General features: G+C 36.7%; 1 long non-coding RNA gene across 1 annotated transcript in view; it reads right to left on the bottom strand.

The window, feature by feature from the left end:
- Nucleotides 1–16,340, bottom strand: part of LOC130458322 (uncharacterized) — a 56,761-nt gene extending 40,421 nt beyond the window's left edge. Inside the window, exon 1 of the long non-coding RNA XR_008917481.1 lies at nucleotides 16,284–16,340. This is a non-coding gene — a long non-coding RNA (uncharacterized LOC130458322). The remainder of the gene's footprint in view (nucleotides 1–16,283) is intronic.
- Nucleotides 16,341–20,110: the final 3,770 nt, after the last annotated feature.

The following is a 20,110-nucleotide window of genomic DNA, read 5'->3' on the forward strand; positions in this document are numbered from 1 at the left end:
GGGAGGGGGGGAACAAAGGGAAGATCTGGAGGCAATGGAAGTTCCATTGAGACAAATTTAAAATTGATGTGCAAAAATGCTTCTTTATAAATTGCAGTAATAAAAATAGAATGAGTCACCTCAGGACCTAAAAGTCTTCCCCTCCCTGGATGTCTTCAAGAAAGATTGAATAATCACTTATTGGGTTTTTTTAAAGATATTATTCAGTTATGAATTAGAATAAACATCAGTAATGGGTAAGAGCTCTTTCTGTAGAGTATCTTTTAATTTATCCTCCTACCCAAGTTCAATCCAACATGGGGAGGCTTAGTGAGTCAGTTTCCAGACTTGGGTATTGGAAATGACCTATTCTGAATTATAGATAATGTGTATTATCTTCTGACCACTTCCTGGTAATCTACAATAAGGCAAAGTCTGTTTTTTTTTTTTAATTGGCTACTCATTTAGAATTTAGCACACTTAGACAAGGTTTGGACAAATAATCTTCCCTCTTTCCTGACAACATTCCAGTGAGGAGAACATCTATGAGCTATCTGATGGAAGAGCAGAAGTGGAGGCAATCTCCCACTCAGCCACAATGTGTTCATGAATACATGTCACCTCTGCTCCTGTTACGATTTATTTTTCCTGATGTTAAATGAACGAATATTCTGAGGGGTTTATAAAGTGATTAGTGAGACTGGGAGACCCATCAAAGTCATCTGTGGTTCCACTGATAATCAGCACCTCAGGGTCAATCACAACTGCAGTCTAGTCCAATGAGGAGCAAATATAGCATTAGAGTGACCTGCTTGATTCCAAACAATAGTGGATATACATGCCAAGTATGATGCTGAGACTTCAGCTGAGCCAACTCAGCTGAGAAAGGAATTTGATTCATGTATTCTGATCCCAAAACATTAAGCAGATGTTGTGAAAACACTATAAAAGGAGAAAAGGATCCTCAAATCCATGATTCATGAAATACCCCTTGGTGCCAACCCCTGAGGCAAACTGTTACTATTTGCTTTCTGGGATCCAACATGCCTATGAAAGTGGAGATTAAGAGAGTGAGCACAGTAGGGATGTTGCACCCTGAAAGTTCCTTATCTTACATATTTGTCCTGGGTTTATGGCTCACTACAACATTACTTTCATAAATAACTTTTATTGGGTCGTTAAAGGAGCATAATGGGCAAGCACAAGGCCTAGAGAAGAGAGTACAAGCCTCAGACACTTCTAGCTCTGTTACCCTGGGCAAGTCACTTAATCTTAATTGTCTAGCTCTTAGTGTTCTTCTGCTTTAGAATTGATGGTTAGTATTGATTCTAAGACATATAGTAAGGGTTTATTCAAACTCACTTTTATGTTTCTTTGGTCTAGGAGAATGAATGCTTTTGATTGTAAATTTCTGCTTTGTTTTATTTCTCCTAGTTGGTAGCTCACAGTGGCCTTCAAATATGTATGTCATCAAAGCCTCACCAGGTTTGTGCATACCTGGGGAAAATTCTATGGCACTGTTATCAATCCCACACTTCAACTTGGAGAGCATAAAAGGAAATAGATGCATCTGCCACTCCTACTCTAAATTCATTTTTTTCTATTTCTCTCACCCAAATAATATTACATAAAGGTTAGAGAGCTAAGATTGTTTTTGTTGGTTTGTCTTTAATATAACATTAGAAAAAAATAATGCTGCACAAAAGTCAATAGAAAGTTTAAGGGAGGGAGCCAGGTCTGGAGACAGAAAGTCCTGGGTTAAAATCTGGCCTCTGACACTTTCCAGCTGCACAACTCTGGGCAATCCACTTAACCTCCACTGGCTAGTCCTTACTGCTCTTCTGCCTTAGAATCAATATACACCGTATTGATTCTAAGATGGTAGTTAAAGGGTTTTTTGTTGTTGTTATTGTTCTAGGGAAAGGGGGAGCATAAAGAGTTGGTCAGCATAGTCCAGTGGCAATATGATAGTCAGCACTAAGTATCTTTGACTGCAAGAGAAAAATATATCAGACACTAGAGAAGGTAACTGTGACTTTCTCCTTGACTTGGAATCAGAGGGATAGAGAATGTTCCTGAGGGTACATTATCAGTAACTTAGGTCCATTTATCATAACAGGACCAATATTTATTCACCTCACTTTCACACCAGTCATGCAGTGATAGTGATCAACTATTCCTTATAGTTTCTCTGAATGAAAAATCTGGGATTTGGGCACAGAACAGGAACAAACTTTGGTATTAGAATCTCCACATGTCCTTAAAAATAGAGGACTCCCATCTAACAGTTGGATGCTCTTGAATTTTCCTTTTCCTTCCCATGTTTCTTATTCCAAATGCTCTGTAAATGATCACAGTCATCCTCACAGCTGTCCCTATTCCAAAATATCCACTTCTGCAATATCTATACATAATTTGAAAGGGCTTTCATAACTTTTCAGGTTCCTTACAACTCTATGATTATCTGATTGTGATGATATGAATTGTTTTCTCCATTGATCATTTTACCATACAAAACTATCAAATATAGCCCAAACCATATTAAAATGTAATTGGGAAATGATTAACAAAATATGATACAATATAGATTATGTTAATCTGTAGTTCTCTAAGTCAATATAAGGGCAGTAGGGATCTGTTTCTTTTTACGTTTGACATCACTTCTCCACTATGTGCTCCATCACTTTTGGAGGCAACTCTTACAGAGAAAGGGTCAGCCATACCCATAACTGCCAAACAACAGACAATACCTAGAATGGGTAAGCCTAAACCTAAAAGTAGCAAAGATCCCAGAGAAAAAAGGGAAGCAGTACATGCCAGACAAGTCAGGCCACCACCAGTATCTTGACTATGTCTCTTCGTACACCAATAAATACATCCTAGAACCCTAAGCCTTGGGAATGGCAGTGATCCTAAAACCATTTAGTTCTACCTCAGCCCCCACATTGGCCAGTGAGGGGGGAAGTAATCATGGCCAGGGCATCTACTTTTCTCATTATGACCAGCAGCAACTACTGACCTATTTCTATTAACACTCAGATAAACACAGGAGCCCAAAGAGTGACAGCAACCCCTCTATCAGTAGTCCTGCTTCTAGTCCTGCATTCATAGCCATTATCTGGGAAGGCAAATCATATGGACCAACTACTAACCAACTAACACACACAGAGCAGGAAGTCTGTCCAACTGAATCAACAGGGGGTCCTTAGGAGAGACAGAAGACAACATGTGCCATGAAAGTCAAATTCCCATGGCTACCTTGTCTATCATTCCCTCTTGAACCCCAGTGGAGATAGACTAGGACTTTGAGCCCCAGTCTTGGGAAGAAGTTGTCTGCCCATTATCCTCAGTCTTCTTTCTTCAAAGCAGCTCCCATACAAATGGCTCCTGTAACTTCTCCTAGAGATATTATAGCCAAAGCTACAAAAGATCCAGAAAAAAAAAAGTCTTTGTCATCAATGTCCTCAGAACTTCAAATGCTTCAATGTCTGAAACTCATACCATTTGGTAAAGAAGCAAGAGCTTCTGCTTTGCCACTGTGCTCTAAAGACCATGGACTTGTCTATTTGACTTCATATTCCCCAATTTGAATGTGAGCTGCATGAGAACAGGAACTTCCTCATTTTTCTATCTGTATCATCAGCCCTTAATAAATACTTCATTCATTCACTCTTATTTTTTTCTGCTATTATTTTTGAACATCTCAATTACAATTCATTTTCCTGCTTTCCAACTACTATTATAGTCACTAGTCTTATACATCTGTATAGGCCTACCTCTAACCCATAGACTTTCAGATTCAAGCCCTCCTGTTATATCTGAGGCAATTAAGTGGCCCAGTGGAAAGAGGTGCTCAATTTAGGGTCAGTAGGATTTAAGTTCAAATTCTACCTCTGACAATACTTAGTTATTTAATCCTGGGTAGTCTCTTATCCTCTCTGTTCCTTAATTTCTCCATAAAATGAAGGTTAAAATAGCACCTAAGGATGTAAGGATCCAATGAGATAACAGATTTAAAATAGTTTGCAAACTTTAAGTACTATATAAATGATCCCTACTATTATTTGGACTGAGAGAGTGCCCATAAAGTTAATCCTAAAGCCAGGAAGATTTGGGTTTAAGTTTCATCTCTGGTTTGTGACACATACTAGGTTTGTAATGGGTTTATTTTTGCCAGAGAGCATATAGGGATGGTTTCTAATGGAATGCTTCAGAGCTCTGTCCTTGACTGAGAAATTCAACAAATTTATCAATTGATTGAATGATCCATAACTGCAGTCACATTTGCAAACAATACTCATCTATCATTTGTTTGGTGGGACATCATAAACACATATGGGGTTAGATCACACAAGATCTAAACAGGATAGAATGATGAAATTAGAGAATTTTATTCCTAAAGACTGTTCTTGATTTAAACATGTCTCTATTCTAAAGAATATTATTATTATTCCACATTTCATCTCTTTCCCTACTATGCCATTTTATGTTTTAATATCTCTCTCATTTCTATGTTTTCTTTTCCAAGAAAATCTTCGTAATCTAACATTATGTCCTTTATGTTCCCTGATTTAGCCCTGATACTTGATGCCCTGTTTTCTGAGAATTTCTTCTATTTCCAAGAGTCTCTATTCTATATTCTAATGCCCTTTCCTAATGGGATGCTATATGTTTTGTTCCATACTTCCCTTTCAATTCTAACCTTTTGTGTTGTATGTTGTAAGGTCCTTTCCACCTCAAGCATTAAATGATTTTGTATTTCCCATCCCCGAGTCTTTCAGCTTTGCACTTTGGTTCACAGGGCAGCAGAGGTATAGAGTGTGAGGGACACAGGGAGGGAGAAATGACTCACTCACTGGGAAAGGCAAGTTCATAAATGGATTGGAAGGAGGATAACAGCTGTTAGAAGGCCTCGTTGCTTGTGGTTAACACTGAAGTACACCTGGCCCCCTGCTTTATATGCTTGGCTCTGACAATAGCATTTATGAGTTGTAAATCTATTGGGAAGAAGGGCTTTGAGAGAGACAGCTGCCTCTAGTGCTTTCTGTGAATACACTTGAGAATTGGTATCTGTGCTTCTTTGTAAAGAGTATAAAAAACTCTCTCTCTCTCTCTCTCTGTATCTCTGTCTGTCTGTCTGTTTGTCTGTCTAGATTTCTCTCTCCCTCTGTTTATCTCTCTGTTGTCTTATCTCACTATCTCTCAGTCTCTCTCTTTTTCTCTGTCTCTGTCTCTCTAATTCTGTTTTATGCTGGGCATTTCTGTCTCTCTGTCTCTATCTTTTTCTCTCTGTGTCTCTTTGTCTCTGTGTGTCTCTCTACCTCTGTTTCACTCTGTGTGTCTCTGTCTCTCTGGTTCTCTCTCTTTCTCTGGACCACAGACAGTACATCATCTCCTTGTTGTCTCAGTATTAAGCATGAAAAAGGATATAAAAATGTAGAGGGAAAATGGCATGCTATCCAAAAGAAATGAACCCATTTGGAAAGATGTGGTGCTAAGAAGAAAAGACTTTCTGACTGGAGAGTCTTAGCTCATGATAAAGCTACTGATGTGAGAGGAAATTCATATGTCCTACCCTTAGCCAGGCCTTGCTTAAAGAGCTAAAAGCAGATTTTTGCCTCACAGAATCTCAAAGGGGAAGAAGTGGTGCTATGGAAGGCATAAGACATAGAGATAGAGGGAATTCTAAACATAATTTTTGACAGTAATAAATGGGGCCTTACACCTACCTTCAGAGTGGAGGAGAATGAAACAAGACAATTGTCTTCTTGCAGAAATAGTTCTAAACTATAAACCAAGATATTGTTTGCCATTCAGTCATTTCAGTCATGTCTGACTCTGTAACTCCATTTGGGCTTTTCTTCACAAAGATACTGGAGTTGTTTGCCAATTCTTTCTCTAGTTCATTTGACAGATGAGGAAACTGAGGCAAGCAGGATTGTTTGGGCAAACTACTTGCCCATGGTCACATGGCTAATAAGTTTCTGAGGCCAGATTTAAAGAAGTCAAATTGAGTCATTACTTTTTTTTTCTCATCCTTGCTTTACTACAGGAAAACTGGGATAATGATTCCTGCATTGCTTTCTTAGCAGGTTTTTTTGAAGCAAGAATGGATGAGAAAGCAATTTGTAAATTCTCAGGCACCGTATAGATGTGAAGAATTATTATAAGAATGATGAACTAATTATCTTGAGGGGAAAAAAGCATGCTCCACAAAAGAAAACGATGGGCTGTGGGCTTAAGAGATAATAACAATCTCTTGCATCTATAGTTTCTAAAGCACATTCATAACCATTATGCCATTTAATCTTTACAACATCTGCATGGTATAATTAGCCCCATTTCACAGATGGGGAAGCAGTGGCCCAGAGAGTTCAGCTGAATTGCTCAAGGTCACCAAGGAAGGCTATAATGAAGTCAGGATATGATCCCAAGAGTCTGGACTCACCACTAACCCTAGGGAATGGCCTCCCTATGGATTGCTTGCCTGTTGGCACCACAGTGGGCCTCTTAAGATATTGCTGAAACTTTGCCTGTGCAGAAGTCATTTCTGTCTTAAAACCAGAGGGTGCAATAGCCTAAACTGAGAGAACTGCAGCAATGAGAGTTCATCCCTAACTCCTAAACCTGAATAAATAAAAGAAAGGCTAGAAGGAAAAGAAACTAGGCCCTGGGAAGCCTGTTTTTTGTTGTTGTTACTATTCTTTTGCTCATTTATTTGTTTGTTTTTCAGGAACATCAGGGTTCAATAGAGAGTGAGTGGGAAGAACATTGAAGTTGTGAGGAGTATCTCTACTTGCTAGTTATGTAACCTTAGCTAAATTATTTAACCCCTCCATGTTTTATTTGACACATTAGTGAAATGTGGTTAATAATCATGGTTCTATCTAACTTAAAGGATTTTTATGGGATTTGGAGAAGAGGGGCATATGTTACCTTTGAACTGGAAAGTGGGTTACAAATATAAATTATTCTTATTATTGTTTCAAATCAAGATATTTTGGTGTTAATATTATGGAGGGGGATAGAGAAGAGAATAAAGCAAAAAGCAAAGGAAGAATTGCCTCAAGAGATTAAGCTGTAAACAGAGAAAAGAAAATCATACTTAAATCCTAGAGCCTAAACCCTTAGTTTTGCCTCTGAGATAAAGGAGAAAAAAGATCTCAAGATACAAAGAGAAACCCTGACTTTTTTTTCATTAGGATGAAAAGTAGAAGAATGGAACAGAGAATAAAAGGAAAAACCCCTGAACCCTTAATCCTTCTACCCTAAAGATGAGAATAATGTACCCTCTAAGTAGAAAATATCTGCATGTCCTCCAAATAATGCAAATAGAGATGCAGAGACAGCATCTGGTGAGAAATCATCTAGAAGTTACCAAATGACGATATGGGTGATGTTGACTGCTCTGCCCAGTTAAAATCTACTGAGGCAGTAAGTAGTATGTTGACTTGATAGCAACAATAGACTATTGTTTTACTGGGGCATAAATCCAAGATGTGAAAAGAGTTCTTGAATCTCTCCAAAGCAGATGATGGATATACCATTCTAGTGATTCATATGGGTAAAAATAGTATGGTCCAAAACAATCTAACTGATAAGGATTAAAAACATTTGTACAGGAAAATGAAGATCTCATTTGGGCATAAGTGTGTTTTGACCACTGATGACAATTAAATACCAGGGATTCTAAAAGGAAAACTTGGACCTGGGCAGCTATTTAAGAAGATGATTGAAATGGGATTTGAAATTCTGAACTACTACTTAAAATATAAGCCTGACAGACTTTCATCCAGGAGTGGATTGCATCTAACAAGGACTGGTGAAGAATAAATTTACATAGAATCATTTAAACCTAATCAAAAGAGCTTTAATCTGAAAGAGAAAGGGAAGCAAAAACTCCTTAAATACAGATTATACATTCTTCCTTTCAAAAAGAACCAATGACTTCAAGGGGTTATGAACTCATGAACTGGATTGAAGTGAGACAAAGTTGGGCAAAACCATCAGCTTCACTTTCTCTTCTAGAGTAATTGTAGACCAGATCCCATAGCCTAAAATTCAACAGCAGAAGTTGATAAAGATGAGAGGGAAAATTGTTGAGAATGCAATTTTGAATGTACAAAAGAAATAATGGATGTGGGAAGAAAAAAGAAAGATGTTGTACAATACTTTTGCATGTACATAAAGAGATTAAAATGCACTAACAAAGAAGGCACTTAACCAACTTAAATTTTAAAAAGCATATAACAATAATGGAAGGAAAAGTATAGAATGGAAGATAAATGGGAAAATGCATCAAGTTCTGGTAAGAATATTGTCAGGAACACCAAAGCTGCTGGGAAAAATGTGTTAAGAGCATTGAATGTTTTTAACTAATATATATATATATATATGTATATATATGTAAATATATATATATATGTAAATATATATATATATATATATATATATATATATATATAATTTTAGATAGCTTTTATTTCTTAAAAAAATTCCCTTCTCCACCCAGAACCTTCCTTCTTTAATAATTAGAGAAAGACAGGAAGGAAGGAAGGAAGGAAGGAAGGAAGGAAGGAAGGAAGGAAGGAAGGAAGGAAGGAAGGAAGGATGAAAAGAAGGAAGGAAGGAGTGGAGGGAGGAAGAAAGGAAAAGAAGGGAAAAGATGGAGAAACTGACATTTAGCAAAAACTAACAAAGAAAAAACTGTGTAACAATATGCAATTTTCTGTACCCAAAGTACCCCTATCTGCAAAGAAGGAAGTGAAAATTCATTTTCTGCTTCCTTCTTTTGGTACACTTGATCATGATAATTAAATAGCCTCCAGTTGTTGGTGTTTCCCCCAATTCTTTTCATTTACATTATTCAAATCATTGTACTTATTGTTATCTTGATTTTGCTTACTTCTTTTGGCATCAGTACATAGAAGTCTTACCATACATACTTCTTTGTATTTTTTACATTCATTGTTTCCTACAGTGTAGTAAGATTGCATTATATTAATGTGCCATTTGTTTGTCCATTCCCAAATTGATAAGCATCTTATCTTGTTCCTGGTTCTTTGTTACTGCAGAAATCTTCCAAAAGAGATACATGGGTGTATGTGGTCCTTTCTTTCTTTCTTCCCCCCCCCCTCCCCCAGGTCATAGACCTTGCTGTAGCATCTCCAAATTAAAGGGTATGAACATTTTCATCATGGATAAAACAGAAAGATCAAAAAAGAAGTAGGATTCTTGTTTACTGTGAAGGGGAATAAGAAAATGGAAAGAAAGTGGAGGCAAGAAAATAGAATTGAAATGGCAAATAGATAATGAAATCCAAGAAAATAGGCTGTTATATTAGAGAGCACCTCTAATTTAGACTGGGGATCAGACTTTCAGTGGAAGCTAGACTTAATGCTGAATCAGGGTTAGATCTCAGTATGAGACCAAGGTTAAAATTTTTATCTGGCCAGGGACAAAGCTAAACTTGGGATAAAGATGAGGACTCACAATATAGTTTGATTTTCTCTCTGTGAAATCCCAGTTGAATATTGAAATAATTACCTCATTAACTGCTTTGGAGTTAGTGATGGGAAAGGAATTTGATTGATATTTATAAATATAAACTAATAAATTCAGTATTTCAAAAAATAGATCAAGTGCTGCAATAGAGCAAAGAGCGAGATCGTATCTTCTATAATCCATAAGAAAGGAGTAGAAGTAACAGCAGAAAGTTTTGGGGAGCCAGATTTTGAATCAGTATCAGGGAGAACTTCCTATTAATCAGAACTAAACCTGAAATCGAAAGGCACATCTCAAAAGAGATATTCTAAGAATGGTAAACTCATTTATGCATGGAGTGGGAGATTGTAACTAGATTCCATTATGGAGCTATGGGATTGTTAATGTTGGTTTGTTAATTAATCTAGCATAATATACTTATTGAATAGGCTAGGGTCTGGATCTATTTATTTCATTAGTATATAGAAATTACAAAAGAGAAAACTCTTTACCAGCTTAGATTGGTGCTTTCTTTAAAATTATAGTTTTAGAGATTTTCCTAGACCACCAAGAGATTAAATATCTTCCCCAGATTATATAGCTATATAACACAGAGGCAATAATTGAACCCAGGTGTTCTTGGCTTGAGACTTGCTCTCTACCCACTCTAACATGGAGCTTCTCCATCATTTTGAATCCACTAAACCAATATCATACTTAACTCATCTTCTATTTTACAGATTTACAAAAGGCCACAAGGGGAACAGAGGCAGGAGAGAGGCCTGATGAACCCTTCTAATCTCTTTTGGCTCATTAAACTCTTCTTCCCACCAACCCCCAGGGTCTAATTGTAATCCCCATCACTTTGGGAATGTCATGCCTTAATGACTTTATCATGAAGAGAGCTGGCTGCTAATGGGTGTGCGATTTAAGGGATAATGCAAAATCTGTTAACAATTAGGTTTTGGATGCTGTTGCCAGCTGGACCAGTAGTTTTTGGATAATGTGTTATGGTGCCCCTGTGAGTTACACTTTTTAGACCCACAGGAAAGGGAGAGATTTGATGTTTATCTCTTCAACATTACCTGAGATTAAAAATGAAAAATAATATAGATAGCATCCTGAATACTGACATGGGAGAACCAAGTTCTTATATCCATTTTGCCACACACTGTCTATTTGATCTAGGGCAAATTGTTGCCACTTTATGAGTTTCAATTTCCTTATCTTTGTGAAAAACGGTTGGGAGTGGATAATCTCTAAAATAGCTTCTAGTTCTCTATCATATGCTAGTGCTTGCAATAATTATATAAATGAGAAGAGTTATAATATTGAGATCAATCATAATGGTGATGGTAATGATGATATTGAGGATGGTCCATGATGAGGACCTTGGACCTAGATTCAGCATACCTTCTTTTATTTCTGGTAATTATTCACTACTTATTTTAGCCTTAGTCATCATAAAGGTCTTCTAGCAAGGAAGAACATAGGACCATAACATCTTTTTTTTTTTCTAAACCCTTACCTTCCTTCTTGGAGTCAATAGCATATATTGGTTTCAAGGCAGAAGAGCAGTAAGGGCTAGGAAATAAAGGTTAAGTGACTCGCCCAGGGCCACTCACCTAGAACATACCTGAGGCCAACTCAGAAACTCCCATCCCTAGGGCTGGCTTTCAATCCACTGAACCACCTATTGCCCCAAACCATCTTGATCATAGGATCACAAATGAGACTGAAAAGACCTTTGGGGTTCTCTAATTCAAACATATCATTTCATAAATAAGTAAACAAAAGAATAGGAAAACTAAGCAATTTCCCCAAGCATACACAAGAAGCAAAAATCAGACTGGTTTTGAGTCATGTTTAATAAGGCTAAAATGAGTGTTATTTCTACATTGCACAATACCACTTGCCCTCCACCTTCTGCATTTATTTTTATTTATGTTTTAAAAACCCTTACCTCATGTCTTAGAATCAATTTTAAGTATTGGTTCCAAGTAGAAGAGTGGTAAAGGCTAGGCAATTGGTGGTAAGTGACTTACCAAAGGTCACACAGCTAGGAAGTATCTGAGACTAAATTTGAACCCAGGACATTCTTTCTCTAGTCCTGGCTGTATCCACCGAGCCACATAGTTGCCTAGTCTTTTGCCTTTTTAAAACAAAGGACTTGAAGTAGATAACTTCTAAGTCCCTTCTAAATCCTTCATGGTTTCTTTGCATAATTGTGTATGTGTGTGTATGTACACTTTAGAGAAGGTAATTATAATTTTTGTTCTTTTAATATCTGATATCATGTGATTTATTATTTTGTGAACAAATGATTGTATCTATTCATCCATCTAACATTTATTGACTACTATATTCTAAATCCATGTTTAGGACTTTGAAGATTGATGAGAGGAATTGGGGGTATGGTCTTCAAGGAGCTGGTGTCTTGGAGGGGAGATAAGAAAGCTATTTGGATAGTTGTAACAGACTTAAAACCTTTGAGTTCCACTCCAACCCCCAACTCAAACATATACAGAATTTCTGCTAGTTATTGCAACATTGGAGGTTAGGGAGGGCTAAAGAAAAAAAAAGAGAGAAAATAATAAGGAAAGGGAAAAGGTGGGGAAGATATGGGACTGTTATCTGTTTTGCATAGTGGGATGATTTGAGGAGAATGCAGTGCTAATTTAAATCCAAAAATGACTGATGTATTTTACATGGTGCTTTATTAATCAGCTTCAGATGGAGCACAATTTGCAAATTTCATGTGGCAGCTATTAAACATTTTCTCCTAAGTAAGTAAATGAAAGGGATTTACTAATTCCAGCAGATACTTCATGAATTGGTAATGGGAGTGAGCTCCTAAACATGGGAGGACATATTAAATCTGCTCAAAATGCAAAACAGTGCTCAGATCTTGGCTAAATTGATTTAATCCCTCCTGCATGTTTTAATTCCCAGAGGATTTGATAAATATTGATATAGTGGAGTGAGTGGCAGGTATTGTAAGGAGAAGGGCCAAGCTCTAGGGAATGAGGAAGACCCTCATTTCAGTCCTAGAGAATGGACCCATGGAAAAAGAATGATGATGAGCTATTTTCTTGATCATCTGTTTCATCAGAAGCAGCAAGATGATGGACATTCATCATTAGAAGTTGGTTCTATTAATAAAAGCTTACTGTTTATATTTCTGTGATGTGTTTCAGTGACAAAGGATTTTCCATTCATTCTATCATTTCATCTTCCAGGGAAAGCAAGACAGGATTTGCTATCCCAAATTTTACAGGTGAGGAAACTGAGATTCCTAGAAGTAAAGAGACATGTCCAAGATCCTGAGATAATAGATTATAGGAACATAAAATTAGAATTGGGAGAAAGCATAGGCAACAATGATGACCTCCTCATTTTATAGGTGAGTAACAGAGATCAAACACTGAGGCAGATAAAAGTTGAGTGTCTTTTCTGGGTCACATAGCTAGTAAATGTCAGTAGCAGGATTTAAATTCTACTTTGTACCATTTGGTCACCTCTGTGTCCTCATTATGGCATGGAAAGGCTACTAGATTCCTGAAGGCAATGACTGAGGAGCACAGACTCTAATAGTTCCTTTCTAGGCTAGATAGTTATAGTGACTCCACTAGGGTCACTGATTTACTATTGCACCGAGGTGGCATAGAGAATAGAGCTCCAGATTTAGAGTCAAGTTGAGGTCAAATCTAGTTTCAAATTCTAAGCTGTGTGATCTTGGCAAAGTCACTTGAAATCTCTTCCCTCAGTTTCTCCACCTTTAAAACAAGAATAATAATAAAATCTACTTTTCAGATTGATGCCAAATCTATGTGAATTTTACACTGTGGTTTGCTGAATGAAACAATGGCATTGGTATGTTAAGAAGATAACAATCTAGATTTGGAGGAGTAGTAGTCTATTCAGATTTGCTTTTCCCCAGTAGCAATTACAGAAAGAATTAATATCATTAACAGAGTTTGCTGACTTTTAGTTTCAGTTTTTAGAAAAAAAAAAGTTTATGGTTGTTGTAAGCATGAAATAAGATAACATTTGTAAGACACTTTGCGAACTAAAATGCTATCTATATAAATGAAAGTTATTATCATTATTCAGATGAAGCATTCTGGTCTTTCTGACTCCAACACCAAAATTCTACTTACTATTGTGAGATTTAAAATGGTTGAGGTCTTAAACTGTAGTGGTTAAAATAGTGGAAGATATAAATTGTGATAGATATAAGAGAGGGTGAGTACGTTTGACCACAGAAAATATGTTTCACTACAGTGTCTTGGGTTTAAGATCAAATATAAGGTGGTCGCCAGGGAAATATTCCCAATTTTTCAAATACCTAAGTCAACTGGGTTTTATAGAGATTTTAATTAGTAATCAAAGAAAGAGAGAGAGAGTAAGAAAGGAATAAGTATGAAGGGCCTCAAGCCAATACGGCCTAGACCTGAGCCTTAAGAGAGAAATCAGTCCGTTTTTTAACACTCACCACAAGGTCTGACTAAACAAGGATACTAGTGACACCAGGCCAGCAGCATCTCAGCTGCTTTCACCAGCTCCCTCCTCCATCTGAATGTTTCAGAATCACTTCCCAGATCTTCCCTGAGCTCTTATTTTTAAGGGCAAAATCTTCTCTGTCACCTCCCCTAAGTCCTTACATCTACCAATCACTGTAGATGTTTCTAAAGGACCGCCCATTCTTAGTCCACACCTAAGAAGGTGAATTTTTGAGTAATTCACACCAGGAAAGCTCTGAGTAAGTTTCTCAGCTCTTTGTTCCTTCTAAATTCACAAGTTGCCTGACCTTTATAGGTATTTATCTTGAGAACTTTTTGCCTTATTATAAGTATGGGTTTAAGTACTTTTCATTGTTCAGAAAAGAGTTTACAACTTTATCTTCCCCAAGTAGGTAAAGTAGAATTCTCACATTCCTGCTTTAAGTAGAGTTCACTGCCCAAATGGGGAATGGTCTTAATCCAATCTTATAAAGTAGGGTCTGGGAAATTTTAAGGTTTACACTATGCCATATGGTTTGGAACATAGATAGGATATATTGGAGGGAGGGCATGAAGTTAGTCCTTTCATTTTTAAATACAATGCTCTTCTCAACTAGTCTATATTGCCTCCCTATAAGTTAGGACCATCCAGTGGTTCCACCTACTGTGGTGTTCTGAGTTTTATGTTCTCATACTCCTTTCAGCTGTGACTTTCTACATCCTCTTTCTTAAGGGTCTGTCTTTAGTAACATCATTTCCTCCATGTTTTCTTAATATCCTTAGCAAACATTCTGTTCTGCATCCAAAGTTCCAATGTAGATCTGGCATTCTTTGTTTGAATTTCAAAGGTCGCTTTCAACACTTGACACTCTCTGATCATTAATACATGGAAAGAACAGAAGTATAGCTTAAGGGAAACAGAGTTCCTAATGTGGAGAAGGCAATAAATAAGGATGAAGTGGGAAAGCTGGCAAATTTAGCTGCTTTTAGAACTTCACACCACTCAGGGCTACATTTATTGAGAAGAATTGGGGAATAATGACAGAGCACTCATTGCTGAAGTCTCTTTTATTGTATGTTTCATAATGTACTCATAAGAGCTGAACCACCAAGAGAAGTATATTGGAGGAAGGGAACAACCTTGGAAGACTTCCAGTGAGTGGTGTTTTTCAATGTGGGTCCTTTTGGGTCTAATATTCAAGACCTTACATCCATTTGGCTTTAGTTGACTTCTCTACCTTTATCTTCTACTCTCTTTCATACCTTAAATTCCATGACCATGGTATATTATTTATGCCTCCCTGCCTTTGTTCTCTATATAATCATCAGAGATCAAATTGCCAAAGTGCTTTTTCAGGTAAGCATGCACTTGCCTCATAATAACCTGAGAAAGAGGTAACAAAAGTAGGAAGGACTCCATTTTACTGAAAAAAAGCTAAAACTTTAGAGAGGGAAAACTGCTAGGCAGCAAGCTAAGACTTGAATCAAAATCCCTTCCTATCATGTCCAAAAATCTTTCTACTATGCTATATTGCCTCTGTGTTATGTTTATAAATCTATTACTTTCCCCCATCAAAATTCAAACTGACCTCCAGAAATCCACCTCTTGCTGTTTTGATCAGAAAGGCAGAGAGAGAGAGAGAGAGAGAGAGAGAGACAGAGACAGAGACAGAGACAGAGACAGAGACAGAGAGAGACAGAGAGAGACTTCACTGCTTGGCTTACTGGGGTCTAGCTTTCAAGAGTTTTTGATGACTGAAAGGTGAGTGTATTATACACCAAAAAGCTCTCTGAAAACATTGCTTGGACCCACTCTTTGGAGAGGGAAAAATTAGTGGTCTAAGCTATAGGCCTGTAGGATAATAAGCATTGGACTTAAGTTTAAGTAATAAGTACTTAAGCATATCATTTCCAAATTGCTAGCCATTTACTGCACAGGCAAGGGACTTTGGGAATTTATTTTTCCAACTTTAAAAAGACCTATCCACTAAGCTATTTATGGATTTGCTCTGGATGTCACTGAGATGGAAATTTGGCTCAGGAAGCCTGAAAGATCCTTTTTTATACTCTAGAATTCTATGATAATTTTACTACTGTGCAAATGGGAATTCAAATGCCTTCAAGATGATGAGATTGATGCTGATGGGAATGTTGAGGATCATAATAATCACCAACATTTATATAGCACTTTAAGGTTGGCAAAGTACTTTATGTATTTTATCACATTCAGCCCTCATATCAACCATGTGTGATAGCTGTCATTATTATCCCCATTTTATGGATGAGAACTCTATGACAAATACACATTGGGTGACTTACCCATTATCACACAGCTGGCAAGTGTTTATGGCAGGATTTGAATTGAGGTTTCTTGACTCTGACTCCAGGTCCATAAGTTTTATCTATGGTGCCATGTAGTTGTCACTGTGCCCTCATTATGGCATAATCTGTCTGATTGTGGCATGACAGAGTTATTAGCCTCCTGAAAGTCATGATTTAGAACCCCAGGCTGAACAGTTCCTACCAAGCTGAAAAGACCCAGAACTAGATTACAAATGTTGTTCAAGACTATCCAAGAATTCAAAAAAGTCATTCATTCATTCATTCATTCATTCACCCATTGCTTCAACAAACATTTATAATTACGTTGCAGGCAGTTTGTGTGATGCTAGAGAAAAGAAAAAGGCAAAATTCGACAATCCCAGCTAACAAGGAGCTTTTTTATATATTTAAGGAAAATAAAACATTAGAAAATTAAACACAAAATTCATGGTCATTTCTGGGAAAAGATTCTAGTAATTTGTCAGGGAAAAATGGGAAAAAAAGAGAACTATTTTTAAGGTAATTAAATTGTTTGAAAATAAGAAAAAAACAATTTAAAAATACTTTCATTATAAAGTAACAAAATACTACTTATGCTCTGTCAGACATATTAGTTCCATAAGGGTTGTCCAATGGGAGATAGTTTTATTTATAAAATCTAATGGACACCAGTTTCCAAGGGTAAGGGCTTAGATCTACATCAATGGAGAGAAGGCATACAAGGCTAAAATGAAAGTCTTTTGAAAGTATATATTGGAAACAATGGCAATGACAACAATTTATATATTGCACTATAATTTATAATGGCTAGAGCTAACACTAATAATCCAGTTATGCAAATTAGGAAGTGAGGCTCTGAAAGAAGTTACTTGCCCAAAATCACAATGTTATCAAGGGGCAGAGTCACTATATGAATCCAGCTCTTACAGTTGCAGACTGAGTACTCTTTCTATTGATGACATCATGACTATGACCATGGTATTTTATGTAAATAGGTTTTTGAATGACCAGACTACCATATATTCCTTTAGAAGGATCAGCCAGGTGATATATGGATAGAGTTCCAGCCTTAGAGTCAGGAGAACCTGAGTTCAAATATTGCTTCAGACACTTCCTACTTTCATTTTAACATTCTAAGTTTTGAACTCCTTTCCAATTCTGACCCTAAATCCTACATATTTTCCTAGACTCCATCTGAAGGAACTATTGGATCCTTTATAGCTCTAATACTAAATCCTATGTGCTTTTCGAAGACACCTTCTGAAGAAACTACATCGTTCCTTACAGTTCTTTTTTTTTTAAGTTTCTATTATATTTAATTGTCATTCTCACTGAAAAACAATTCAAAATGCTTTAAAAACTGTTTTCTTTGATGTACTTATGATATCTGAAGCTGTAATGGATAGATACTTAGTGGTAGTGTTATGGGGGGGTTAGAGGTGATCCCCTGGAATTCAGGCTGGGCACCCTTTGCAAGAATGCAAGACTCCATAACTTAGTTTAGAAATTAAAAAAAGAAATTTATTAATTTAGAAGTCATGTTGAATTTGGCTGGGAGGTCAGCATAGATGGGATGTTGCCTCCTCAAAGGGATGAATTCTGGAGTTTTTATACTTTATTCAAACAGTTGCTACATGACTCAAAGAAGGTATAAATTCAGGCAAAAGGGGGGGGGGATTGGTCACCTGACTTGGGTCAGAGCAGTATCTTATGTCCTGAAGACATAGGGTTTGGCTGGGCATAGTTTAGGGGACAAGTAGAATTTCTAGATTACAACTGATGGTATCAGGACATAACCAAAATATGTATATCTGTGTCCATCTGAAAACCTAGGGGAGAATCCAAGGGGAATAATTATCTCAGGGGTCTTTCTTATCATGAGTCTTTGAAGTTCCAGGGTTACCCTTTCCTCAGCATTAACAAGGAATGTAAGTCAGCAAAGGAATTTTCCTATTTATAGTTTGACCTAAAGCACTTCTATAATTTGGGGGTGCAAGGTAAACATAGAGTCCTACACCAGTAGCATCACTGCCAATTTAAAAAACCTAAACCCAAGTATCTCCTGACTCCAAGTCCTATACTCTTTCCATTAATGTATCTATAAGAATCTCAGATCACAGGATTTACAGATGGAAAGGGCCATAGAGGCTGATATACCCTTTAATCATCTCATTTTGCATATGGGGAAAAATGAGACCCAATCAAAGAAGAGAAACAACTTTCTTACAAAAGAATAGTTATCAAGTAACAATGTCCTGATTCAAATCCAGATCTCAGACCTCAAAGGCAAAGCTGTTTCCCTTTTTAATATCTCCCATCAGTCTTTTTCTCCACATATCCACTAACTCTAATTGTTCTAAGATTTCATTCACTTCTATTACCTCTTTCTTATTTATTTTTTGGTTTGATATATGTAGTCCTGATAGTGGAAGGTTCAGTTCTCCCACTAGTATAGTTTTTCTCTCTATTTCATCCTTGAGCTCCTCTAGTTTTTTTCTTTAGAAACGTGAATGCTATGCCATTTGGTGCATACATGTTGAGTACTGATATTTCCTCATTTTCTATAATGCCTTTTATCAAGATGTAATTACCTTCCCTATCTCTTTTAACTAGATCTATTTTTACTTTGGCTTTGTCAGATATCATGATTGTGACTCCTGCCTTCTTTTTATCAGTTGATGCCCAATAGATTTGGCTCCATCCTCTTACTTTTACCCTATGCATGTGTACCTTTCTCATGTGTTTTTCTTGTAGACACCTTATGGTAGGATTTTCATTTCTAATTCACTCTGCTATTTGCTTGTGTTTTTGAGTTCATTCCATTCACATTCAGAGTTATGATAACCAGCTATGTATTTCCCAGCATTTTGATTTCCACTCCTAGTCCTGCCTTTTCTTCTTTCGCTATTTCCTTCTACACCACTGGTTTGTTTTTAATGATTCCCCCTAATTCCCACCCTTATTTTACTTACCTTTCTATCCCCTCCATTCTTATTCCCCTATTATTTTCTTTACCATCTTTTTATACTGCCACCCCATCTTCTCCCTCCATTGTACTGCTTCCCTCCCCACCAGCCCGTTTGTTACCCTTCTACTTCCCTATAGGCTGTAAATCAATTCTCTGCCCCAATGGATTGGATTGTTCTTCCCTTTTTGAGTCAATTTCAATGCATGTAAGAGCTGAGTATTTCTTATCTCCAACCTCTTTACCCTTCCAGCATAGTGATGTTCTCTCTCCTCCCACCATGACCTTCTTGTTTCTTTTCCCATTTCTTTTAGTATTAAACTCTTATTTAGCTCTAGTATATATATATATATATATATATATATATATATATATATATATTTATTTATTTATGCATACATATATCTATATACATATTTATGTTTTGACCTTTCATCCTATATAGTTTATCACTCTTTCCTTTAAGTATAACTCCTCTAGCTACCCAGGTGATAATAACAATTTTTAAGAGTTACCAATAACCTCTTTTCTTATAGGGATACATATCATTTTAACTAATTGGGTCTCTTAAAAAAAGTTGGATTTTTTTGGTTTTGGTTTTCTTTTTTCCCTTTATTAATTACCTTTTGATAATTATGAGTTCATGATAATCATGAATCAATCAGAATTCTTGAGTTCTGTGCTTAGGCCTCAAATTTTCTGTTCAGGTCTGGTCTTTTCTTTATAAGTGCTTGGAATTCTTCTATTTTGTTAAATGACCACACTTTCCCTTGTAAGAATATAGTCAGTTTCATGGGTAATTGATTCTTCATTATAGACCTAGTTCCCTTGCTTTATGGAATATCATATTCCATGCCTT

The sequence above is a fragment of the Monodelphis domestica genome, chromosome 3 (genome assembly GCF_027887165.1).
Source record: "Monodelphis domestica isolate mMonDom1 chromosome 3, mMonDom1.pri, whole genome shotgun sequence".
Lineage (NCBI taxonomy): Eukaryota > Metazoa > Chordata > Mammalia > Didelphimorphia > Didelphidae > Monodelphis > Monodelphis domestica.